Raw genomic sequence first — 17629 nt, forward strand, 5'->3', positions numbered from 1 at the left:
ATGCGTCACTTTACCTCCACGGATTACTCCTCAGATGCTCAGCATTCCTGGAGCTCAGAGCCTTTGGCTGAAATCCTTTCTTGAACTGAGCTCAAATGTGAACAGCAACCTGATGAAACACCTTCCTTCCAGCTGTACTTCCTGCCGTTTGAAAATGTGCAGAAAAGTAACAATTGCAAAGAAGAAAACTGGAAAAGCCCTGTAAGAAATACAGGTGTGAACTTTTTCTCCCTGTTGGCCACAATTAATAATTCCCATTCTTATCTAAGAAGTGGTGAAATGTTATTGAATTCACAAATGTCAGCAAACATGACAAATATGTGAATTTTTTTTTCCTTAGGTAAATAATGGAAAACTCAACTCAATCCCAAAGCAAGTTTGTAATTGCACATAGTAGCTTTTCCAAATAATACACTGAGTTATGGTTTAAGAGGTTCTGATTTTTATTAGGTCTTCCTTCAATTCATTTTGCATCTCCCCAGCCAGCAGAGCCCCTCCTGCCCAGCACAGGACACCCACTGCTCCCCAGTGTAAGTCTCTTTTTTTTTCTGCAGTTTTGGATAAACTTTATGCTTTGTAAAGGGTTTTAACACCATTTTTTCTGTGGTTCTTTTTTTCCTGATTCTAAAGACCTGGAAAATGTGTTCTTGTGAAATAACACATCAGTACTTCACTAAGTCATGCTCCATCCTCTCTTATTCCACTCTGTGCAACATTCAATTTTCTTGCTATACTTATAGCCTAAAAATGCTTGTTTTCAGTCTTCTTTGTGGTCCTCATTATCATTAACCACCTGTGCTACAAAGAAATATAGAACATATTGCAGAAAAATAGTTTGAAAAGGTGTCATATAAAGTTTGTACTGGCTTTCATCTCATTTTCAAACAAATGTGTCTTCTAGAGTGAGCTTAGAGGTTTGAACTGATCAGATATTATTTACTATTATGTACAGAACTGAGAATCATGAACTGACACAAATTCAGAAGGAACACATATCCTTTTTTCTCTAGTTATACACTATTTTTACACTGTTTCATAAAGCGAAAACAACAGGATTATAAATTTTGATAAGAAATGCTGAAAACATTCTTCAAAGTAAGGCTGGTTTTCCATTGTTTTCACTATTATAAATCCTTACATTTAGGCTAGAGATAGAAAAATGAAGAAAATATCTTAAAAATAGTTTTCACAAGAGTAAAAAATCTCTCTAACAATATAACAGGGTCCTGGCACTTTCCAAGAGGGTTTATGAGTCAGTACTTTGTTTCCAAAGTCCTTGTCAAATCATATCCACACCCTTGGGATTGGAGGCCCCTTTGCAGTGCAGAGCTTTGGCCACATGTCTCCAGCATGCTCTGAGTGACCTGGAAAAGCAGACACCAAACATTTGGTTAAAGTAGACCTTACTGTGGGAGATACATTGTGAGAGATGGTAAAAATAGAAACTATAATGTGTATTAAATTGAGGGAAAACCAGAGGAAGACTCACCAACAGAATCACCAGGTATCCTCAAAAGCCAGTTCTATGACATGTAAGTCTGGGCATAGCAACGTGTGAAACATTTGAGAGCCAGCAGAGAAATGACTGCAGCCAGAAGCTTTTCCACCTCACATGGCTGAGAAATGTCCTTCCTCCCCAGCCTGCAGCAAAGTGCTCCTTGGGATGTGCCATGGAGGCCAGCCCCACCTTCCCCCCTCCGAAGGATGCCAGAGTCCAGCCTGGCTGCTGAAAGGTGGGACCAGACCCCTCTGGCACAGCACAAACACACAAACCCCCCAGCAGCTCACCACCTGGGGGGTGGGGTGTGAAATCTGTCTGCTAACATCACCTGAGACTGAAGGACACCTCAGAGCCCAGACATGAACTCCTCCCCTGGAATGAGCACCTTGACTGCTGTTTGTCCCAACCCAAATCTGTGTGTTTGGTCAGGTGTTCCTGCCCACGGCAACGGGGCTGGAACTGGCTGATCTTTAAGGTCCCTTCCAACCCAAACCATTCTATGATTCTATTTTTTCAAAACCCAAACACCAAAACAATCCAAAACCCACACAGAAACGATTTAAAGTACCAGATGTGTCTGCACTCCACATTTAGAGTTTTTCAAATGTTCTTTGTCTGTTGCCTCCATGCTCTTTGCTGTGATTGTGTCAGGCTTTGCTGGCTCACAACAGCCAAGCTAATAAAGTCTCCCCAAAACAGCTCCTGAGGGCTCCTTCCTGCACAGGACTGTGGGGACAGGTGCCTGCAAACTGATGGGATCTCAGCAAAGGTCTCTTTGCCAGATCAGAGGCAATAATCCTGCCTGCCTCCACTGCATGGGGATGTCTGGAGCAGTGGGGTGAGCTGGGGCTTGTGTGGAGGTACAGGATGCAATTAGAAAGTTATTCTTTATCCTAGTCCTATTTTTTAATGATTGTGCTTATTTTCTTACTAATGGAAATTGATTTCTGCTCAATTTTAAGCATTTGCAGTTAAAATGAGCCTCCTGCTTCACAGAAAAACTAACAGCCACCAGGGCTGAGGTGAAGTGGGACCAGCAGTGGGTGTTGGCCCCTAACCAGCTCCAACTCACCCTGGAGAGGTGGCAGCAGCATCCTTGAGTACTTCTCAAGCCTTTTTAGGGTGGTGCCAGTTTGGGCCATCTGCTCTGGGCTCTTGGGAAGCTCAGGCATCTGCATCACTTCCTGTATTTCTCTTCCCATCATATTCTGGCACAGTCATAGGCTACTTAAAGCAGAACTTTTTAGCACCTCACAAGAATGTTGATTTAGCTTAGAAATATGAAACAGGAGGGGACTGTAGAGCTGCCCACCATCCTGCTACCACAGCCAAGCAAGTCAAATAACCCTGTTCAGCCTTTATTACATTGGCTGTGTCAGTCACAGCCTCAGTCATGGCCCTGGGCATCAGCACATCCCTGGGATATGCACTTATACAGACAATTATTCAGAGGTTCATTCTGATGAACCTGTGTGCACGTACCTGGCAAGGTTTCTGAGCAGTCTGATATTGCACTCCAGAGGAATATTACCTGTATTCCACAAATTTCAGGTGTGTAACAAGAGAACTTGTTAAAGGCAGGCTGAGAATCAGCTTTTAGGATGCAAAATGTAGTAGACTTTTGAAGTTAATGTAACTTGTAGGGTGTCACACAGAGCGTCAGAAAGCACAAAAGTTTGGGATTTGTTTGCCAGATTTTTAAAAAAAACCTTTAAAAGATTTAAACTGGTTTAAATCTTAAACAAATCCCAAATTAAACACACATCATTATCATCAAAATTACAGTTGTCTGTACATAGGCAAAAATATGGGATGGTGAAAGAAAATGTAATAAAACTGTAACACTAAGGCTAAGCCCTGACAACTCCACAGTTGTGGAGGGAGTTTTTGGCTTAATGTCTCCTTGGCAAATTTCATGGCCCCAGGACAGTTCCTCTCACACCAGTAATACCCTGTGTCACCATCTTTGCTGCCCCTGCAGCAGCACTGGGAGCAGAGGCAGCAGCTGATCACAGCTGGGTCCTGGAACACTCAAACCACTCTGAACATCCCCTGGGAGCAGGCATGAAGGATGCAAGACCTGCCTGCACCAAACCCCAAACCCCAAACCCCAAACCCACACCAAACTCCAAACCCCAAACATCAACAACAGTGACCAGCGCAGAGTCCAGACTGGAGGAGGTCACAATCCTGAGACCTTGGCCAGTGTCCACAAGTGATTTTTAGAAAAGAGGCATTCCAAGAACTTCATTCAACCCCACAATGGAAAGCATTAACAGCATCCCCAGGCAACAGCAAAGAATTACATCTCTGTGTCCCCTTCCTGATCACAGCATCCCATGGCATCCATGTGCCAACACCATGGAGCTGTGCTGAGCCCTGGGCTTTCTAAACATGCCAGTCCATACTGAGCTCCTGCTGCCTCAAGAGAGTAGTGCTGTTGTAGGGTGGACTGTGAGTATGATTCCATTTTGGATAATTAACCCTACTGGTGCAGGCATGTGTCAATCCCAATTTTTCTGAGCCCCCAGTAAACATGATGCCTTCCCTTTGAAATCAATTATGGGCAAAGAAGATCTCATTAAAACAAAAGAGCAGTACTGGAACGAGCAGTAAGACCTGGTAACTTGCATGCTTGCTATTTCCCAAGAACTGTAGAGACAGTAAAGGAAGTAAAGGAACCCATTCCCAATAAATAAATCAGCAGTGCACTGGAATGAGCCAAGAAAAGATGACTTTTACAGTTATATGTAAGAACATCTCCTACATTTTCTCAACATGAAATAAATAACCTTGATGCAAAAAGGGCAATACAAATATTGCAAATCCTATTTCCTGTTCGTCACTCTTCCAAAAGAAATATAAGACTTGTTCCTAAGTAAAGGTGCTTATACATATCCATGTCTGCTAAGCAAAACACATAATCATTAGAACTAGTCTAATTTCAGTAAAAAGAATATTCTGACAGTCACAAATTTATTCTTTATGATTTACAGCTCCATGGTTTTATCTTCAAGTGAAATATTTAATTTCTTCTTATATTGAAGCATCAAAACCATATAATTAATATGTAGTCAGGCTAATCCTTAAGCACTATAAATCAGAAGCATTATATAAACAAAAGTGTCGTCTTGAACAAGATTGGGAGTGCAGAAAACTACTTATATCCCACTTTTATAATGAGGCAGTGACTCAGAGCAGATAGAAAATGATTAGTTTTCCTTCCAAAGTAGAAAATATTGCTTCCATCTGTAAAGTATAATATTGTGATGTCATAAAGTTTTCCTAAACACTGAATTTACCCTTATTCCCTCTCAATCATTTTAAAAGAACTGCTCTCTCTTATAGAGCTTGGATTTAAATCACAGTAACACACCAAGAAGATGAATGACATTGCTGTTAGATATGGCTAAAATTGGATCCTTCAGCACAGGTGAATGATGAGACAGTGCTTCTCTTCTTGATATATTTTCTTCTTCTATTAGTTTCCTTCCATGGCTGGGATTTCAGTCTGAATTTTAATGTATGCAGTTGCTGCTAATCTTAGTGTCTGATTTTTTTTCCAGCGCCCTCTTATTGTATAGACAATTCATTCTCCAAAGCAGTAATACACTGAGGCTTGTGACTGCCCAGGAGATAAAGCAATTCAGAATAAAGTTAGAGCCAGCTCTGCAGAAAGGCACAGACAACAGGTCAATATTCTCAGAAACAACCCCTTGCCACACAAAAAATGCACACCTTTGGAACAAGGCACAGGCTTTCCCTCAGAGGGCTCCCATCCCACATATTGCATTGCTAGGAAGTCACCAGGGAAACATGATGGGCATATCCAAATTCACAGCTTCAGATTTTATTGAAAGGGCGAATTGCAGCCTATTTCCTGGTTTACAGAGTCTGCCACAGATGCACACAACCCAAACTGCAATCAATGCCAGTAGTTAAGTGTGAGCACTCAGATAATCCCCCCCAAAGCCAGTTGCTCCTGGAAAACCATTCAGAGAAAGCAACTGGTTAACTATTTTTCTAGGAAGCAATTTTTCTGATGTGATTTGCATGGTGTTGTTCTTTTATCTTTCTATCTAAAAGACTGATGAGCTTGCATATCTTCTGCCTAATTCTGGAAATATGAAAACAAAGTTTATTAGGAAAAGGTTAATTATATCCTTGCATGATCGGAGGTTGGGTGTAAAGGTTGGGGTAAAAGTTTGAGAGGATTTTTCATCAAAATGAACCCACTCAACCTCTGGGAACGATCTGTAAGAGGCTTACAGAGTGCATGGGCTGAAATCCACTCTTCATTCCTAACATGAGCATAATGGAGCAAGGACCAGGGACAGAGATGGCAACTGAAAGTGCAACAGGCAGCTCTGTTCTATGTGTAGGAATTATTTTTACTATTTTGGCATGTGATCGGGTGGAATTTCCTAAACATTCACTTTCTCATTAAGAAGTGTGAGTCTAAGCAACAGTCTTGACACAGGCCATTGGTTTCTTCAGTGTCCAAAGATGATGGTGTTCATTAGGACTGACATCACCTGAAAGAAAATTCAGACAGTTTACATGAACATGGATGCTGTGTTAAGCTGTGTGATGTGCTGAGAAGGAAAAATGCATGAAACCTTTACTAATCCTGATGAAATCACTGATGTTTCCTGTATGAACTTGGAATTACAAAAGTCCTTCTTCCAAACAAATATTTCTATAACCAAAACTACCAGCTGAAGAAAGTTAGAAAAAAATATTGCCAAAGCTCATCTCTAAAGCCAAAGTTGAATAAAACCTGAAGTGTGAACTGACATTTAGAGCAGAGTTAATTGAGGTACAGGCTTTGAAGCTCCCTCCAGGATTTTCCCCATTCTCACACTATTTTCAGAGAGCAACACGTGTGCTCAGCAATCTGTCCAAGTTTGAGACAAAACCCAGGCTGCTCTTCAAGATTCTGGTTCTCTCACATCCAGCTTTCTCTGTGTAGGACACTGCCAGGACTGGAGAGGAACACTCCCTATTTCAACCAAGGCAATTGTGATTATAGCAAAAGGTCTTTAAACCTGTACCCTTTCCACCATAGTTACACACCCAGCCTCAGAGTTTAGACATTTGATTTTATTCTCTGACTTGCTTTACAGAGCTCTATAGCAGGGATACAGCCACTTCTCAGCTCTATAAAGCACTGAGATCTAGCAGCTCACACACTTAGGTTCTGTTGGCACCTAAGCAGAAGCTGCACAATTCACTTTGCCCTAGAGCCCCACAAAGCTCTGACTCTGAGCCCTCTGCTTGTTCAGCTCTACTCCTGTACCTCTGGTGTGTCTAGCTGGGAAGGATAAGACTTATCTTAGTGATTGGCACCATTCTTGTACAAAGAAATTACAAAATAACCATGGAATCCATTTAAAGATAAAATGCTCTGAGATAGTCCCAAACGCCAAAGGCCACAACATATACAAACCTAAAAACATTACTTAGAGATTAAACAGAGAGAAAATTTGTAAAATGTCACCAGTAAATAGTTTGACTCACATTTATAAAATATCCACACCCTAAAACCAAACACAGAGGAAGTAGAAAATCATTAAATCCTTTCTTGTAGGCCAATGAGCAGCTGTGAGCGGGGTCTCCAGAGAGCTGCCACACAGCAAACTAGCCTGTAATAACTGGCCAAGGCAAAGTCAAACAGCATGTTTCACTAAATGAAAAGGATGAATCCTAGCACTACAAATCACCTGGAACACAGAGATCCACAAATCATTTCAGCATCCAGGTTAGGAACACATGGTCTGGCATGGGAAGGGCCAGTTCTTCACTTGATTTCACAGTTATGCATCACACCAACTGTGCTCCATTTACTCAGAGGACAAAAACTGTTCCATTCTGCTTTGGAACCAGAGAAAACTATTCCAAACCTCTGCACAAGCACCAATAGGGGCTTGTTTTCCAAACATGAAGAATAATTATGACTCCTTATAATTCATTCCTTGCAAGGTTTTCATCTTCACAGCTTGTAACAAAGCCAGTTGTTGGGACAGAAGCATTTTTAAAGTTATAAAGCAAGGAAGATGGAAGAGAAGCTGCCCTTCCATTGCAAAGGCTGCTTTGCTGTGCCAGGTTATCAACAGAACATTTGCATCACTGCAAGTCCTGTAACTCACTTCTCTTTGCTATATGTTTGGATGGATCCTTTGCTGCAAAAAAATCACATTTTGGCAAAAAAACCATTACAGTAACACCAGAGAAGGCACTACGAGTACTTCTTTACAAAGGATTTAGAAGGGAACATGCACAGATTTTAACAAAATACTTGTCTGCTAATAGCATTCATTGTTTCCATTCAGATCTGAAAAATCACCTTTTTTTTTCATTGTTTAGCATATAAAATTTGGTTGGTTTTTAAAGCTCCAGCTTTGGAGAGTTTGCTCTTAATTTAAGATCTGACTAATTTAAATGTCCTTTGGAATTCTTAGTTCTTTCATCATCAATTTTTCCTCTATCAGTAAACAGATCATAATTTACTAATAACACTAGGAAGATTTCAATACTCCAGGATTATTAAATACCTTAAATTTTAATCTGTTTTTAAAAATATTTATTTACTAGAAAGTTTGGCTTTCATAGTGATATTTTTCATGTTCAAAGCTAAAATTTCCAGATGAAATGCAGAAAATAAAGCCTTTATTTACCTTGAAAGCAAGAATAAACCCATTATTCCTGAACTAAAAATATTTAACTGTCAGAAACAGCACATCAGCTGAGCTTTGTAATATATAAGAGTTTAAGAACCACGTGCCTTTCCCCTCGCATGATGAAACCACATTAGTCCAAGACAGAATATTATCAAGCTGTCCAGAGCAGCACAGAAGGTTGGTGACACTGCAGCTCCCCTCCCTTGTGACTTTCATATTTCCTTCCTTTTCCCTCCCCAATCCCTCCCATCCTGTTGCCAATTTCCAGGACATGTACAGGAAGAAGGGAAGAGTTGTGGCAGGAGGGAGGGAGGGAGAGGCAGAAGAGGCATCAGGCAGGAAACACGGGCAGTCCGTGAGCCCAGGCAAGGGATCCAGAGCCCTTTCCAAAGCCTTCCACCTGCCCTCGGGCCAAGCCTGGCGTTCCTCCCCCCACAGACCAGATTCCTCCAGATTCTCTTCAGAGTATGTAGCATTTCACCCTCTTTATGCACACTTCCAGTATATATATTTAAATAAACATTAGTAACTAAAATTTTAGGATTCAACAGTTGAACCTAAAAAGTGTGAGGGACCCAGTTCTGTACCTCTGTTGCAACAGTTCAGCAGGCACTGCCCTTTTTGCCTACTTTTATGAGAATTACGTGCAAATGGCTGAGAAAAAACCCAATCCTGGTGCCAGGACAAGGCATCTGGGAGACACACTGCACACCATAAACTAGAATGTGCCAGCAGCTGATGGACTGAAATATTCTCCAAGTGTGTCTCTCACAGGGTATTCCCATCAGTTTTACATCCTGCTGGGAGACTCCCATTCTCCCAGTGTCCAAAAGGGTGATGTGAAAAATGAGCAGCTACAGGGAATGTGGAGCTCTGCATTTCCCAAGAGATCTTCAGAACTGGCCAAAGGGCTGAGTGTGGGAATTCACTTAAAGCAGATCCAAGTCTGCAGCAGAAATAGTCCTAAAATGAGCCAGCAGAAATAGTCCTAAAATAAGAGTGTGTGAACTTAGGTCAGAGCTGACTTTGTATATAAACATGAGCATAAGCACACTCTCAGGACACCCTCAGGACAGGTTTAGCCCCTGCCATGTGCACCAGAGCCATTGTGGTCTGGTTCTTATGTTAATAGCACAATAACCCAGAGCAGGAGTGCAAAGAGCTCCTTCCAAAGCTTCCCCTCCTAATTCCCTACCTTTAGCCAGCAGCCCTTAGCCTTCCAGGGCACTGATGGGATTACAAAGCAGAGGTTTGTGCTATGCCACGGAGTCACCACAGCACTGCTGGGCAGGGGCAGCAGCTACAGCCTGCACCTGAGCTGTTCACAACACAGCTCTGCCCTGCCCCAGCAGGTTTTCCAACAGTCATTGTCTGAGACCCCATTCCTACATGACAGAGTATGTTATTTTCAAATTGCAGTTGCATCTGAATTTTTTCCAAGAAGGACTATCACACATCCAGTCTCACTCATCAGAACTGGGTCCACCTCTGTCAGGGGACACCGTGCTCCTGGGGAGGCTGACACCCACCAGAGCTGCAGAAGTGATACCAGCTGGCCAGTGTAGACTGCCCCAATAGGAAAGCACTGAGTCTCACAGGGTGGAGCAATTTTGCTTGGTCTAAGGGCTGGCTACATCATATTCTGGGAGCAGAACAGTTAACAGCAGCAGTACTGACAATGCCTGATGAATGAAATCCCTCCTCCTTCTGAAGGATATATTTCATTAATTATTACCTTCCAGAGTGTGTTGACTTGCTCCTGTCTGTGCTGAATTTCATGTAAACCCTCTGTTGAATGTCACATGCTCATGCGCTGCCTGAAGTGCAAGATTTTGTATTTGGGTACCTGCTGTAGCTGACAGATGTTTACAAACTCATGTATCTGCACAGCTTCTTCCTGCCTATCCATCTGTGCTCCCTGTTAGACAGCAAGTTATTCCACCTTAGGCTGGAATAATTGAAGATTGTGACATCAATCCTTAATCTGCATTTTTTAGCTGGTAGCATGCAGAGATTTTAAGTTACAGCTACTAGACTGTCATTTTATATTAATCTAAGCTGCTTATTTAAGATTCAGCTATTTCTAAACAAGTGGCTGAAACTATATGATGCTACAGCTGTTTTTAATGATGACAGGACTGTGATAACTGAGACCTGTGGAATGCACAACCTGCCATAATTTGTAACAGAAATTTCAGGATGGTCTGATGTACCAGAGGGCTGAGCCCTTTCAAAACCTCACAAAAAAAAAAAAAAAATTAATACCCATTCCTCTCTGCTTTTAGCAGCACATGAAAAAGCAGACAGGTTCAGGGCTTTCTAGCACAGGCTAATCTTTGAGGATCCTTAAGCATCTTTTACAGTCCCCATAGTGAGAGCCTCTCTCTGTCCTGTACAGCCAGCCCTCTTGTCTGAGAGGTGACACAGGATGGAGCTGGGGTCTCCTGCAAGCATCTCTACCCCAGTGATGAGTTACACATTATTTAATCCTCTTGGGAGGACAGAACATCAATTTCACCCACACCAACACCTTCCAGTAAGGGCTCAGGGTGGGGCTCAGGGTGAGCTTAGGGTGGGCTCAGGCTGGGCTCAGAGCAGGCTCAGGGTGAGCTCAGAGCAGGCTCAGAGTGGGCTCAGCTCCATGGACACATGCCAGGAGGAGAGCCAGAGGCTGCCCCCACACAGCAACAATAACCAGACACAATTAGAACAGGGGTAATTATTTTACCCATATCAATTGATATGGAGATGATTAGCAGGGACAAGAGGCAGGGTGGGCTTTAAACCACCCCTTGAAGGAAATGAGAGTGGTAGAAAGGCAGCAGCTGGGCTGTGACCACTGTGCCAGGATGGTCTGAAGGGCACAGTGACCCCTCTGCTGGCTCCAGCAGAGCACTGGACCAGTACACAACTTAAAAAGCCTAAAATGAGTATTAATTACCCATTGCCTAACAGATTGCAAGCCTCTTCTGTTTTCAAACTGTTCATAAGTAGATTCTAATTTCTTCTGTGGAACAATTAAAAGTGTTTTTGTTATCCTGATGAACTGAACTGTAACCAAAGCTTTTGCAAATAAACACAAAGACAGATGATAAAGCTGGTAATAAGCAGATTGCTCCTGTGTCCTGAGCAGCCACCAACACTTGGCAGTGAATATCATCTTTCACAACAACAACAACAAAGGCTAAGAGCACACGGCTGTTTCATGCAGTCATCAAAACAAAATGCACTGAATATTATATTTCATACTAAATACATTACCCTGGCAGTTTGACACTCAGCATTTCAATAGATATTGCATCTCTCTAACATTCTGCCTGAATTTCTGCAGATGGACTTTTAAGTATCAATGGAAGATTACTTTACTTGTCATGCTAAAAAGATTTTAAAGAATGGTTGCACACACTTCATTTTTAATTTTTTATATTTCTTTTTTTTTAAAGGAAAACGACTTATGAATTCAGAAACATGGTTCTACTGAGAGGTCAAAGCCCATGTTGCTGCAGCCCTTTGTGTGTGGTGCTCTTCCAGACACTCAAATCTCTCATTTGATGTGCCCAGCAAAGCACAGGGAGGATTTCTTCAAGTTAAACTCAGCTTACCTAGACAATGCTGGGCTAAGCTGAGAGAAGATAACAGCATTCTCAGGTCTCATCAAACCATTGTGACATTGTTTTTTTTTTTAAACTGTATTTTATTTTAAAGCTGTGAAGCTTCCTGGAGACATGCAAATACTCAAGAATCTCAATTCTCAGTAAAAACTCCAAATGAGTATGCACCAAAGGAATAAAACCCAGCTGGAGGTCATGACTTCAGAAGACATCTTGAGCACACAAATATCTCTCAGGATCACAAACAGACAAAACCAACAGCATTAGCCCATGAAAAATGTGTATTTTGAGGTTCAGTTCCAGAGTCCTGAAAATCAGACATCTGCCAAGGTTAAGTGGGACACATATTTAGTGTCTGCCAGTCACTTACAGAGTTTTGGGCACAAACCAGCCCCCTCACCTGCACATCTCTGCTCTGACTCCCAGTCAGAATGCCCAGGAACTGCCTCATCCAACCCTGGACCTCCACACTAGCACCATCTCAGCTGCTGCCTTCAGATCCAACAGCAATTAACATCCTTGTAAGCTGCAGCTATTCTAGAATTTCAAATTTACTTTTTTTTTTTCCAGATGGAGGAGGGAGTTCATTCGCAGAGAGCGAGTTTCATCACTCACGTGGCAAATCTGCCAGTAGCAGATCACAGAATGGATTGTTACCTTTCCCTATCCATTTTGCAAAGATATTGCTTTCTTTCCAGACTGCAAGCATCACTTCTAACTGGATTTTGAATTATAATGTGAACTTTACAAAATTATTGGTGCTATTCATATCACTAGTTAGATTCTATGGAGCAGTGATATTTTTTGACCTTCCCCAAACCAGCACCTCTTAGTGTTTATTATCATAACAGAACCACAGCCAGCAAAAATTGAACATTTCCAAGTAAAGTATTACATTGCAGGGAGTAAACAAGGAATAAAACATTTTTATACTTCTCCCTAAACTTATTTGCTTTTTGAAAATACTTATGCAGCACAAAGACACGAGTTTAGTGAGAAACACAGCCAATTTCTCTCGTTTAATTGAAACATTTATGCTTTTTGTTCTGCTAGCAAAAAGCAATGAATAGTAATATTGCAAGATAAATACACAAGAAACGTATAGATATGATTGTAAAACAACATCATCCTAATGTTTCCACTTAATTACCCTGAAATGTATTCTATTTAATATTCATTACTCAAAAGCCAATTTAAAAGAGAATGAGGTGAAGGGACTTATTCAGAAAGACGGACTGTCATTCACTGCAATAGTTATCTAATATACAGAAGTTAATAAAGCAGATTAATCTACAAGTCCCTTTAAGCCATCACTGAGTTTAGAACAACTGCCTCTTTGACCCCTAACCCTCCCGCTGCGCACCAGTAGCAGGTGCCAGCTGCGCTGAAATGATGGCTGAGGCGTTTTAAGGCAAAGCCTTTTCTTGCTTTGCTTCTGACCAGCAGCTGACCCTGTAGAAGCGATTGTTTCATGTGCTGGCCTAAAGGCTACACAAACCAGCAAGGGATAAACAAAAGCAGACACGGAGCAGCTGCCTCGCCCGGGGCCCTGCGGCGCCGACACCTCGCGCGGCCGTGCGGAGCTTTGTGCTCCTCCCCGGGCTGGTACAAAGCGCGCTCGGAACTTCTCCCCAGCCCAAAACTGCTGCTGCCAACTGCAGCACAGCTTGGATGATTAAGAGGGGATTCCCAATTTGATTTAGCGCCACTATTAAGACCGTGAAATCTTCCGATAGATCACTAATGATGATGTATTTTAACATTAAAAGTCTTAAAATTAAATTACTCAGTTCACATGATAACGAATCACAATGAGGCTTTAAACAAAGTGGAATTAGAAAAGACACTAAGCTCATTAATTTTTTCGTTTGTTAATTGACAGCACACATAGTGATAACTATACATTTAGCAATATACTTGGGACTGGGATTGCTGCCATTTTTATACATGAACAGTAAGAAGCATGTATAAAAGAGAAGCAACTGTAGCTTTTGTTAATATAACACAGCTTTGACATAGTTATTTTGCTGATGCAAATTACACAACCACAAAAACAATCAGAGTAATGATTAAATGCAGTTATGTACATGGGAGACTACTAGTGCAAATGTTAACATATTTAAATGGGTTCCTTCATTAAAAAGATTATATATGATATTAAACCATCAATCAAATTGAAACACTAGAGTCTAAATGTATTGTCACTGGTTAAAGTAAATGACTTTGAGACTGAATTTTGGCTCACTCAATATGATGTCTTTTCTGTTGCTTAGCCACCCAAATCTCTGCTGGCTTGGCTACAGCTGGTATATCCCCATCCCTTTCAATTAATAAAGGAAGTTATGGTAGTATTGGATAACATTTTTAAATTGGGCTAAGAGGCTGAAACAGATGTCCCAGGGAAAATCCTTCTCACTATTTTATCAAAACTTTCAAGCCTTGAGCCAGCAAACGCTGAGCACCCTCATCCTGATTCAGCTGAGCCTTTAAACACATTTGATTTTAAGCATAGGAACAATCACACCTGTGGGTTTGATCTGCTCTTAAGATGAAGTATATGCTCACAAATATGAGTGAGGGTCTTAGGCACTCAACATCTTGCACACCAGTACCCTCTGCCAATGCCAATTAGATTTCTTTGTGATGTGCTTATGTGTAAGTGCTGCTGCCTGGGCCATGAAGCACGTGTTATAAACACAGCTCCACTGCAGGTTTTTATCTCTATTACTGTGCATAACTCCACACTAGCTGTATACAGCACTGAGCTTTATCTGAAAAACAAAAACATCACTTATTTCACTATATAAAAGGGAAAGAAGGAAAGTTCCAATTTATAATACTTTCTCGTTGTAGTAATGCCTCTTGATTTTTCATCGCTACTGGCACCTCTGCTTTCTGGTTTCCAGGCAGTGCCTGTTGTGCCGCTTCACTTGGTGCCTCCCATCACTGGGTCCTTGGTCACTGGGCAGCCCAGGCAAGTTTCTCTGGACCTCACCCCCTCTTCCTCCCCAGGACCTCCCATCCCATTCTGGCTCCTGGCTCCAGGCTCTGGTCTTTGTTCAACTGCATACCTTCCCTCTTACCTACTGCGACACTCCTGTCCAGAGGTCCCTCTCCAGCCCTTGTATTCCACCAGATTCTCCTCTGGCAGGGAATGCTGGCTCTTCCCATGTCCCTGCCGACCATCCCCTCCTCCAGCACTGCTCACCTGCTGTCCCCTGAAATGCTGAACCCTGGAGCACAGCCTCAACCCACAGACCCAGCCCCAAAGCACCTCTCTGCCAGCGCTGGGGCTGAGACATGGAGCAATCCTGCCCATGGCCAGGGGGAACCCAAACCCTGCTGCAGTGCTCAGTCTCATCAAAAACCCAGTTCACTGTCCACATGATCTTCCTGAAAATGATGCACAGCAAGTAACCACTGGCACTGCCGACCCTCACTTGGCCTAGCTGTACTTTACATCCCTGCCCAGGAAACACCCAGGAAAGAAAGTGAATACTGGAATGCCACTGAAATCCTGTTTCTATTCAACCAACCATCCATTTATCCCCTCTGCAGCCAGCACAGAATCATTTCAGAGATGCAAGCAAGAATTCTTTACCTATTGTGCCTTGTTCATAAACATTTGTTAGAACTGCAGGTGAAAGATGCTACAAAACTCATCAATTTTTGGAAAGAACTAAAAGGAATAGTATTTTAAGACACAAAAATTGAGCTAACAGCCTAATGTGTAGAGTTCAGCAAGATCAGCATTAAGAGAAGGTAAAGGTAGCTTCTTAAGACCAAAAATTACACTTTCATTTATAAAGTGAAGCACCAAAAGTCTCAATTTGAGAAAAATGACAAAGTAGTAGCTTTTTTAAAAAAACTATTTATCAAAGTGCTTAGAACAGAACATAACATCAATAGGTGAGTGCAGTAAACTTAATACCGTGTTCTACCCATACATCTGAAATTACTTCCCACATTAATTCGGTGTGGCTGTAAGATCCCCTCACCAAGTGAATATATGCAGATGGAGCTCAGGCTGCTCGCCCGGGGCTACGAGCCCAGGCACGGCAAAAGCCGGCCAGAGCCAACAGCCACTGCTGAGTTTCCCAGGGATGCCGAAATTTGCTCCTGAGCATTTCGGAGCTGTTTCACTTCCATGTTCTCTATTGCTCCCTCTTCATACAGTCACGTCAACCCATTAAAGCCCCGAGCTGCTGCGGGTCACACGTGAGGGAGCAAGGTAGGATCGAGGGGGGCGATCCCACAGCTCCGCTGCTCGGGGCCGCGTCACACCGCGCTGTCCGCAGCGGCCGCACCGCGACCGCCCCGCTGGGCAGCGTGGGCGTGATGGGGATGATGATGATGATGATGATGATGATGATGATGATGATGATGATGCCACAGGACAGTGGGACACCCGCACTCGCGGCCGGGCGGGCGGCGGTTCCTGCTGCGGGAGGGCCCCGGGCCCGCAAAACCGCCCCTGCCCAGCCCCAGCCCCTCCCGCCGCCCGCGGGCCCGGCCCGCACCTACCGCCCGCCGCCTTCTCCTCCGGCGAGGCGGCCGCTCGGCCCCGGCCCCCACCCCGGGCAGTGCCGGGCAGTGCCGGGCCGTGCCGGGCTGTGGCGGGCAGTGCCGGGCCGTGCCGGGCTGTGGCGTGCCGGGCTGTGCCGGGCAGTTCCGGGCCGTGCCGGGCTGTGGCGTGCCGGGCAGTGCCGGGCTGTGGCGGGCAGTTCCGGGCCGTGCCGGGCTGTGGCGTGCCGGGCTGTGGCGGGCAGTTCCGGGCCGTGCCGGGCTGTGGCGTGCCGGGCAGTTCCGGGCCGTGCCGGGCCGGCGGAGGCGCTGCCCTGCCCCGGGCACGATGGGCGGGGGCGCGGGGCCGGCGCTGCCCGAGTTCCCGGCACAGCCCGGCACGGCCCGGCGCACACCGGCGGCGCTGCGGGGCCCGAGCGGGGCCGGGTCGTTGTCCGGCTGCCGCCGGAGCCTCACGGCAGCCCCGAGCCCCGGCTGGGAACTGTGCAGGGAGCGCGCCAGAGGCGCAGGTACCGAGCCGCCGAACCCCCAAAGTGCAGCACAGTTTGGCAGCAGGCCGCAGGTTTTCAGCGCCGTTAAGCGTCTGTGACCCGCTCCTTAACAGGGTTATGCATTACTGAGACCAAACAGATGTCCTGAAAACTGAAACCGCTGGTTAGGAAGCAGCAATCTTGTTCATTAGCTTCTATGATAGTCAAATCGTCCATAAACCCAGTGTTTAATGGCCAGCCAATGAATAATCAATGTCTCACTTTTCATCCGAGTGTGAAAGTGAGAATAATCTAATACGCCGTGCCCCCGGTAGCGCACCAGGCCCTGGGTTCCGCTTCTATTCAGGGCTGATTTATAACCCAATGGAAACCTGATGTAAACATATGATCAATGAGTCCCATCATTGCTAATAATAACCCCCAACCGACACACTCCCTCATCTCCAAAGCCATCCCTTTAGGCTATTAGTTTTGTCCAGCTAATCCTCTCCACTATTCCTGCCTGCTGCTTTTACCTTGGCCATCCGTTCAGTCCGGCAGACTCAGAAGTAATTTTATACGCAGCAGAGAGCGGGTGGAATTGATTTTTCGCTCAGTACTCAGTTCCCATCTGAATAATTATCAATTTTACTGCCTCATAAAGGGAAGAGTCAAAATTTCAAATCAATTCAAAAGAGCTTCTGAGACCATAGAAACTGTGCATGAGAATAAAGGTCAAAGTTGTCAGTGACCTCGGGAGATGATGTCAGATATTAGTACCCTGAATAGTTGACATCAAAGGCACACAATATGATATGACTAGTGCTAATGCAAATCATATTT

The 17629-nt window shown here is 43.9% G+C and overlaps 1 long non-coding RNA gene across 3 annotated transcripts in view; it reads right to left on the bottom strand.

Annotated features, from left to right (window-relative positions):
• Window positions 1–361: 361 nt before the first annotated feature.
• LOC136563112 (uncharacterized) overlaps window positions 362–17629 on the bottom strand; it is a 113967-nt gene continuing 96699 nt past the window's right edge. For all 3 annotated transcript variants that reach the window (XR_010784601.1, XR_010784602.1, XR_010784603.1), the window contains one exon: window positions 362–1364. This is a non-coding gene — a long non-coding RNA (uncharacterized lncRNA). The remainder of the gene's footprint in view (window positions 1365–17629) is intronic.

This window comes from Molothrus aeneus, chromosome 15 (assembly GCF_037042795.1).
Source record: "Molothrus aeneus isolate 106 chromosome 15, BPBGC_Maene_1.0, whole genome shotgun sequence".
In the NCBI taxonomy this organism is placed as follows: domain Eukaryota; kingdom Metazoa; phylum Chordata; class Aves; order Passeriformes; family Icteridae; genus Molothrus; species Molothrus aeneus.